Consider the following 7,994-nt stretch of genomic DNA (forward strand, 5'->3'; position numbering starts at 1 on the left):
CTCTCTCTGTTTCCCAGGTGCTGGGATTAAAGGCATGCTCCACAATGCTTGGTCTCCATGTCTAATCTAGTGGCTGTTCTGTTCTCTGATCCCCAGGTAAGTTTTATTTGTTACAGCACAAATAAAATACTGCCACAGGATCTTTCCTATTTTTCAAGACTAAATGCCTCAGATTATTCAGTCTTGCTCCATATGGGCTTCTGTCTCCTGCAACATCTATGCTAACTTAATTCACACGTTTATTCATTTATTTAAAAAAAGGTGGGGGGACTGTTGCTGGAGGGCTTCTCTCCAGGTTCCACCAAGTCCCGCAGTCCCACAATCCATGTATAAAATAATCATTCAGACGCCTATATTACTTATAAACTGTATGGCCATGGCAGGCTTCTTGCTAACTGTTCTTATATCTTAAATTAACCCATTTCTATAAATCTATACCTTGCCACGTGGCTGGTGGCTTACCGGTGTCTTTACATGTTGCTTATCCTGGCGGTGGCTGCAGTGTCTCTCCCCTTCTTCCTGTTTCCCCAATTCTCCTCTCTCCTTGTCCCGCCTATACTTCCTGTCTGGTCACTGGCCATCAGTGTTTTATTTATATAGAGTGATATCCACAGCAGGGAACCGTGATCCCCACATACCAAGGCAAACTTGTGGATCCCAACTCCTGCCAGCCAGGAAACTCAGTCCCTGCCAACTAAGGTATCTACAGAATTGGGGGGAAGCACGCTGCCCCGATTCCTAGTAAGCTTCGGCCAAAGCTCCACAGAAGCGACACTTTTGCACCAAAGGTGAGGTGAGGCTCTCCCTTGGAGGTGGTTAAGGGACGTTCTCTCCTGGGGACGTGGACTGTGCTTGGAGCTTTGCTTTGCACTGCCTTGGGCCAGAAATGCAATGAAGGGTGGGCTCTGGTAAACATGTGACTATGAGTGTCCCCTCCAGGGACCAGAGCTATCGCCATGCACCGTGTGCACTTGTCCCACTATGGGAATGATTTAGGACCCCAATTAGCTGTTCTTACCATGCAGAAAGAGGCCAGGCATGAAGGTGCATGCCTTGGATCCCAGCACTCAGGAGGCAGACATACAAGGATCTCTATGAGTTTGAAACCAACCTGATCTACATAATGAGGTCCAGGCTAGCCAAGGTTGCATAGTAAGGCCCTGTCTCAAAAAATATGTGCACTGTGGAATTTGTTCCTGGGACTTGTGTTTTCTTTGGACGTGTGTTTCACACGAGTGAAGTGGGTTTGAGAGGAGGGGTAGACGAAATTCTAAACAGTCTTAGTAAATAAGAAACACAGAGCCAAATACGGAGGAAACAGCCAAAGAGATCAGAGCATTAGCCATGACTAGCTTTAGCTTTCTACCAGCAGTAGCTTCCCCAGAGAGAGAGATTTTTTTCCTGCCTGACTTGTGTTTTTATTGCCTTTCTCTTCTGCCTTCTCATTGGCTCTAAGCCCAGCTACATGACTTCCTCATCATTGCCTGTCTATACAGACCTCCAGGTCTCTATGGTTGGTACTGGGATTAAAGGCGTGTGTCACCACACTTGGCTGTGTCCTTGACCACACAGAGACTCTGCCTGCCATGTGATCAGATTAAGGGCGTGTGCTACCACCGCCCGGACTTCTGCTTAATAGCTATTTGACCTCTGCTCTCCAGGCAACTTTATTTATTAGCATACAAATAAAATATTACATTTAATCACAAATAAAATATCACCACAAAGAGGGAGTTCTGTTCAGGAGCCAAGAGATGTGCACATCAGAAGTCTGCTGGGGTTGCCTTTCATTTCCTTGGGTCACCATGAGGAACAGATCAACAGTTTTTTGCAGTACTTCTAAAAGAGATCTTGAGGGAGTTTCCTCCTGGGTAGGCCAATGGGAAGTCCAACCCACCAATGTCACCTCCCTCATCTACCCCAGGAGACTCCGGTTTCTCTCAACCTTTCTCTCTAAGAGAAAGGGCACTTCCTGCCCATCCACACTCCAGAACTCCAGAACTCCAGCAGGCTGCTTAATAGTGACCCAGCATGGATTCCTTTTTCTTACTTAAGCCCATTCTTTAGGTAGAATTTAATGAGACCACTGTCCATGAACTCCACGATTACAGGGTGTGGTAGTTTGAAAAAAAATGGCCCCCACAGGGAGTGGCATATTAGGAGGTGTGGTTTTGTTGAGGAAGTGTGTCACTGTGGGCTTTGAGGTCTCATATATGCTCAAGCCACACCCAGTGAGACAGACCACTTCCTGTTGCCTGCAAGTCACGATATAGGACACTTGGCTACTTCTCCAGCACCATGTCTGCCTGCAGGCCACCATGTTGCACCATGATGATAATGGATGACACCTCTGAAACTGTAAGCCACCCCAATTAAGTGTTTTTCCTTTATAAGAGTTGCCATGGTCAGGTGTCTCTGGGGAGTGTGGGTCAGTGGTAGAGCACGTGGCCAGGATGCATGAGGTCCTGGGTTCCATCCCCAGTAGCAACAAAAGCGAGCAAACAAAACTGGGAGGATTTCCCACGTGGAATTACATTAATTGGGAGCTAATTGATGGTAGAAATATCATAGATGAAAGGTCACAAACCCATAAGCCACAGGATAGATGACTGCTGCTTTCAAAATTAATCTAAATTAATTGCCAGCATTTTAAGAGCAGATAATTTTATATTTAAAAATCAACATCTAAGCCAGGCAGTGGTGGCACATGCCTTTATAATCCCAGCACTCAGGAAGCAGAGGCAGGTGGATCTCTGAGTTCAAAGCCAGCCTGGTCTAAAGAGTGAGTTCCAGAACAGTCAAGGCTATACAGAGAAACCCTGTCTCAAAAACCAAATAAATAAAAATCAACAACTAGATATCTGTGTTGTGGGATATTTTGATCGTTCTCTGACACTCCCGAGACTGCCAATGAAGTTTACTTTGAATCAGAGGGCAGAGCAAGCTAACAGCTGACCAAAATTAGCCATAGAGGTTTTGAAGGACCGAGGACATACAGAGAGCCACAGGAAGAGTAGAGTGGGGCTTAGAAAGATTCTCGGCTGTTTTTGGATTGAGGAAGGAGAGAAAGGAGGTCTCCGGTTGCTTCTCCGATCATTAAGGTTCTTACCCCAATATCTGACTCCTGAGTTTTTATTGATATCTGCTTCTTTTGAAAACTCTGAGGGTAAAACCTGACGTCTTCAATAACTGAGCAAGCCTTAGTGAAACACTTCACTATTAAGATAAGAATTTATACTGTATCAAGCTGATAATAGAAAAATAAATAAATTTTTTAAAAAACCTGACGTCTTTTTAAAAAGCATTCATTTTTATTTATTTGTGTGTGTGTGTGTGTGTGTGTGTGTGTGTATAGAATCAGAGGACAACTCGTGGGAGTCAGTTCTCTCCTCCTGCCCTGTGGGCTCCAGGGATTGACCTCCTACTGGCACTGTTATTGAAACTAGTCCTTCAGACAGTGGCTGGTCCTCTGATTTCTTGAAAAATGATTCTATGTCTTTATTCTTCTACAATTTCACATGTGGCTATAATGCTCACCTCCCCTCGCTGCCCCCCTGCTCCACCCCATCCTGTTCTCACGGTTATCACTTTTCTTCCTAACACGTCCAAATACTACTTCTTACAGTTTGGTTTTGGTTTCTGTGATGCACCAGATTTAATTAGGGTTGCTTGCCTCCGGGTGGGTGGCAGGTTGTTTACTGGGGCGTGTGCCTTTGCCGAGGGATACACCATTGAGGATGTGACTCCCCTCCCCAGGCAGCAAGAATGTCCAGTAGCTCCCAGGAGCAGTGGGGCCTTGTGATGCACCCCCTCAGCCACACTAGAGTGCTGAAGGGCCCCATCTTGTGCATGCCTTCTGCCGGTAACCACAGCAGCAATATGTTCAGGTCATGTCCACAAAACAGTGGTTCACAAGTGTGCTATCTAGTTTTTTGTCAAGTTGACATAAGCTATAGTCATCTGAGAGGAGAGATTCTCAATTTAGAAAATATCCAGTCTCCAGAAGAGCTGGGCTGTAAACCGACAAGCCTGTAGGGAACTGTTTGGTTTTTTTGTTTGTTTGTTTGTTTTTTTCAAGGCAGGCGGATCTCTGTGAGTTCGAGGCCAGCCTGATGTACAGAGTGAGTTCCAGGAAAGGCACAAAGCTACACAGAGAAACCCTGTCTCAAAAAACCAAAGAGAGAGAGAGAGAGGAGAGAGAGAGAGAGAGAAGAGAGAGAGAGAGAGAGAGAGAGAGAGATTGCCTGTAGGGAATTTTCCTAATTGGTGATCAATGGGGGAGGGCCCAAGCCATTGGGGGTGGGGATACCCTTGGGCTGGTGGTCCTGGAATCTACAAGAACAAAAGCTGAGCAGGCTATGAAGAGTAAGCCAGTAAGCAGCATTCCTCCATGGCCTCTGTATCTGCTCCTGCCTCCAAGCTCCTTCTTGGCTTGAGTCCTGCCCTGACTTCTTCAGTGATGAACAGCGATAAGGAAGTGTAAGCAAAGTAAACCGTTTCCTCCCGGAGGTGGTTTTGGTCATGGGTTTCCTCACAGCTATAGTAACCCTAGCAAAGACACCAGCGTTCCTCCCCATCCTCTTGCCCTTACGTTCTTCTTCGGTGACTTCAGAGCCTTGGAGCGGGTGATGTGGTGGCCTCGTCTGAGGCCACTGTAATTGTATCACCTGCTGATTCAAGTCAGGTGAGAAAGCTCAGGGGCAAACTCTGAGGGCCTGTGGGACCCTAGTCTCATCCGCCTATGTTTAGTCTTTTTTTTAATATAAGAAGAATTAAGGGCCTGGCGGTGGTGGTCCACACCTTTAATCCTAGCCCTCCGGAGGCTGGGGCAGGCAGAGGTCGGAGTTCAAGACCAGCCTGGTCTACAGAGCAAGTTCCAGAACAGTCATAGCTACACAGAGAAACCCTGTCTCAGGGAAAAACAAAAAAAAAGAGTTAGGAAATCAAGAAACAGATAACGTCCCATAACCTTCCTGGCTCTCAACTCCACGCCACGATCACAGCACAATGGTTGGTTCCAAAATCCACAATTAGGAAATCGTAAGTTGTTTTCTCCCCCGCCCTCAAGTTAAGGACAAAGGTTAGATCACAGAATTACATGGACTATAGTGATACCGGAAGCAGGAATCTTTCCACCTGTTTCTGCCATCGTCTGGTTCTACCGCCAGGCTTCACATCCCCTTTAGCCAAATGCACCATAGGGCCAGAAGATGATGTCTTTGCTGTGCCTCTTTCCAGGAAGAGGCAGCTGCTGATAAACCCATCGTGTTGTGGTTCCGCTGGCGCTCACCGCTAATCCTCCTTTGCCCACTGACCCTGGCAACCTTACACTTCTCAAGCTGCTGCTTCCCAATGGGAAACCTGAGAGTGACCGTTTCCCCTGCTCAGCTCCTTCTGACTCCGCCCTCACCCACCGTTCCCCAGGTACTTCTCTGGCCCCTGTTTCTGAAACCAGTATTACTAAACCTGCAGACAACATGGAAGAACTCTTCTTGAAGAGTGCTATTATCTGGAGTGAGAGCTCCCCCTGTTGAGAAATCAGGAGCAAGTTTTACAGGATCTGGCATTAAAGGCATGCACCACTGCTTTTAAGAACCAAGAATTCAGCCTGGTGGTGATTGTGCACGCCTTCAATCCCAGCACTTGGGAGGCAGAGCCAGGCAGACCTCTGTGAGTTCAAGGCCAGCCTGGTCTACAGAGCTAGATCCAGGACAGGCTCCAAAACTACACAGAGAAACCCTGTCTTGAAAAAACAAACAAACAAATAAACAAAGCAAGAATTCCAGGACATGGGATTTACATATGGAGACCCTGTCTCAAACAATAAAACCAACATCAAGGGGATGAGAAAATCCCCTATGAAAGCTCCTTTCTTTCTGGTCCTTTGTTTTGTTTTTTTCAATACTGGGTTTCTCTATGTGGCCCTAGCTGTCCTGAAGTTTGCTCTGTAGATCAGGGTAGCCTCGCACTCAGAGATCTACCTGCCTCTTCCTCCCCAGTGCTGGGATTAAAGACATGTTCTACAACTGCCTGGTGAAATGTCTTTTCTTATATCAAAAGAAGAATATCAGTCTCCACCTCCTACCCCCACACACACAAAAGCAGAAGCTTTATTATAATCACTATTGTTCTCAACGCCAACAATTAAGAAACCCTATGGTGATATTTTATTTGTACTGAAATGTGATTTTATTTGTATGTTAATAAATAAAGTTGCCTGGGGGTCAAAGCTAGCACACCTTTAATCCCAGCTCTTGGGAGGCAGAGCCAGGCAGATCTCTGTGTGTTCAAGGATACAGTCAGCTTGGAAACACACCTTTAATCTCAATACCAACCATAGAAGACCTGGAGGTCTATACAGACGGGCAGTGACGAGGAGGTCATGTGGTTGGGTTTACAACCAATGAGAAGGCAGAACAGAAAGTCTATATAAAGACAAACACACAGGAAGTGGGTTTTTTGGCTGAGGAGGATAGCTGCAGCAGTGAAGGGTAAGACTCTTAGCTCTGACCTCTTGGGCTTTCATCTTTGCATTGGCTCTGTGTTTCTTATTTAATAAGACGGTTACTTCTACAAAACCCTTTCAGGGAAATGTTGCTTTCAGTAATCTAGAGCTCACAGATCCAAGCCAGAGCTAGCTCAAAGTACATGGAGCACACGGCGGTCCTTCAGGTTGCTGAACTAAACGGGGTTGCGATGCTCCCAGCTTTATGCAACATAAGGTGGGATAGTCTGCACAAGGGGACCTGGTGTTGCCTGCTCTAAGGTCCTTTCCTACATTTAGTTTCACAAGAGAATGAGGCTATGGGTTCCACAGCAGTGCTGTGGCCAAGCCTGAGTCTCCAAAGCCACCCTCAATGTTCACACCAACATTTCAGAATTAATTTTTCAACTAAGAAATAAAAGAGTGGCCAGGTGTGGTGCCACAGGCCTGTAATCTCAGCCCTTGAGGCCGAGGCAGGTGGATCTCTGTGGGTTCAAGGACAACCTGATTTACATAGTGAGTTCCAGGATTGCCAAAGCTACATAATAGAGAGATCCTGTCTTAAAAAGAAAAAGAAGGAAGGAAGGAAGACCAGATCACTAAGAAGATGTGAGGACCCCACCTCTTCTTTAGAGAGCTGGCACACAGGCCTGGTGAATAGTACCAGAAAGGCTGCTGTAGCTGACCTTTCCTTTGGCCGCCAGCTGACAAAAACAAAAAACCGTGGAGTGCTGTGGGATGTTCTGTATGTCCTGTGGGAGCCCTTCTTGGGTTCCTCGTGGCTTTGCCCAGCAGGTCCACATAGAGGATGATTAGGACCATGGCCTGAGTGCAGGTGTCTGAGATGGTCTGCACTTGGCTGTGCTGGGGGATGGTCTGTATGTCAAGTTGCTCTGATTGGTCAATAAATAAAACCTGATTGGTCGTGGCTAGGCAGGATGTATAGGCGGGACTAACAGAGAGGAGAAATAAAAGAACAGGAAAGCAGAAGGCTGGGGCGGAGAGACACTGCAGCCGCTGCCATGACCAGCAGCATGTGAAGATGCCGGTAAGCCACCAGTCACGTGGCAAAGCATAGATTTATGGAAATGGATTAATTTAAGATAAAAAAAACAGTTAGCAAGAAGCCTGCCACGGCCATACAGTTTGTAAGCAATATAAGTCTCTGTGTTTACTTGGTTGGGTCTGAGCGGCTGTGGGACTGGCGGGTGACAGAGGTTTGTCCTGACTGTGGGCAAGGCAGGAAAACTCTAGCTACAGTGGAGACTTACTACTTATTATGAAAGCTTAGCCTATAGCTTAGGCTTGTCCCACTAGCTCTTAAAACTTAAATTAACCCATTTATATTAATCTACATTCTGCCTTGTGGCTTTTTACCTCTCTTCCATCTTGCACTTCCTGTTTCCTCTCCCTGCCCTCTGATGTCCTCTGGCATCTCTTTCACACCTAGATTCATCTCCTCTCCTTTTCTCTCTGCTCAGATCCATCCTCCTAACCTCTTCCTGTCTAG

This window comes from Peromyscus leucopus, chromosome 2, assembly GCF_004664715.2.
Source record: "Peromyscus leucopus breed LL Stock chromosome 2, UCI_PerLeu_2.1, whole genome shotgun sequence".
NCBI classification, from domain to species: Eukaryota; Metazoa; Chordata; class Mammalia; order Rodentia; family Cricetidae; genus Peromyscus; species Peromyscus leucopus.